Here is a 1,892-nt window from a genome sequence, read left to right as displayed (position 1 = left end):
CGTAACGTGTTTTTTTTCCCCCCTAACAACCGGGTCTCTGAAAAGAAAAACATTATTTTCCCAAAATTACTCAGTGGGGTCATGGAGTAAGAAGGTTTGTTGTGTACTTTAGTGAGAGTGTTTATTGGGTTGGCTGAATGTGTTTTCATTCATTTTAACTTGATAGGGAGTCCCATTTATTGAGCTCTGCTATAGACCCCAGAAACTTCACATGCCTTCATTGTCCCATACAGTCCTCATTCCATTCTTTTGTAACACTTACCCTGTTTGGCAGGTAACAAAACTGAGGGTTCACAGAAGTAAGGATCTTGCCCTGGATTGCTCACAAAGAAAACCAAGATTCATATCTATGTGTGTCTGACTCCTCAGTTTGACCTCTTTCTTTTTTAGCAAAAGGTGATTTGGGGAATATAACAAACCTGGATTCAGGGGAAGGTCAAGAAAATTAACAGACTGGAACTTTTTCAGAAGCTGCAGGTTAACTCTTCACATCTCATTGGTCATGTGCCAATTTTGTTGCAAGGGAAGCTGGAAAAACTTGAATAAGCAAAGAACAGAATTGTCATGATTAGCTTACATCAGTCAAGATTCATCTCCTAGGCATGTTGAATTATTTCACTCCAAGAAATTGGAGTCATAGAAAGACAAGGTGGAGATTTCTGGTGACAGTGAAGGTAGTCACGGAAGTGGGGGTGGTGATTGTTGGATCAGTAGTTAATGTAATTTGCCAACACAATGATTAGATTAGAATTCATGTAAAGACATAATACTTGGGAAAACAAGTGCTTAATGAACATGAACTGTGTTCTACCATGCTGTTTCCAAGGGTCTCCAAGCCCAAAGGAACTTAAGAGATGATCTTTTTTTTTTTTTTTAAGATTTTATTTATTTGACAGAGAGCGAGAGCAGGAACACAAGTAGGGGTAGTGGGTGAGGGAGAAGCAGGCTCCTCATGGAGCAGGGAGCCCGATGCGGGACTCGATCCCAGGACCCTGGGATCATGACCTGAGCCAAAGGCAGATGCTTAATAACTGAGCCACCCAGGCGCCCTAAGAGATGATCTTAATGAATTTAACAATAGCTACAATTTACAAACAAATGGGTATGTAAAAGGTTGAAGTGTTCACACTAGATCATTACTCTCTAGCAAACATAGAATCTAAACAATTTCCTTTTGCCTGGTAACTGCAAAGAGAGTACTATTGAGTCCATTGGTCAGGAGATCCAGGAGTTTTATGGGTAAAAAACAGGATTCAGTGAGGTATAGGAGGACCTAATGAAGGACTGGAGTGTGTATGTTACATTAACCAAATGTCATGATTAGTTCATATACTGACAAGTCAGTCTTCTTCCTGAGAAAATGACTTTGTGGTTATTTCATCTTAAAACATTGTCTTATCAGAAATTATAAATATCATTAGGTAATAGATAATACCAGAAACTTTTCCTTAGGAAATAGTAGGGCTCTAGGGCTCTGATTAGCTTATTTTTTAAGATTTTATTTATTTATTCATAAGAGAAAGAGGCAGAGGGAGAAGCAGGCTCCCCAAGGAGCAGGGAGCCCGACGTAGGACTCGATCCCAGGACCCCAGGATCATGGCCTGAGCCGAAGGTAGACACTCAACCATCTGAGCCACCCAGGCACCCTGATCAGCCTATTTTTAAGGTGCTACTCTTTGGGAGGAAATGGAAAACTGTCAGGAAACAAAGCTAGAATTCCCAGTGGGGGTACAAGATTGTGGAGGGGGAAAGTGAATACTGGCAGCCCAGACCTCTGGATGAAGGAAGGTTTGAAGCAGCCCTGTGTCAGAGCATTGGGTTGAGAGTCATGGGATATAGAACTATTTCAACCAACAGTTCTGTGTGACCTTTTTTGGTTTTCTGTCTCCTAT

Source organism: Eumetopias jubatus, unplaced genomic scaffold (assembly GCF_037043125.1).
Source record: "Eumetopias jubatus isolate StellerSeaLion01/CBP00866 unplaced genomic scaffold, mEumJub1_p1.0 scaffold_5, whole genome shotgun sequence".
NCBI classification, from domain to species: Eukaryota; Metazoa; Chordata; class Mammalia; order Carnivora; family Otariidae; genus Eumetopias; species Eumetopias jubatus.
This window is presented reverse-complemented; position numbering follows the sequence as displayed.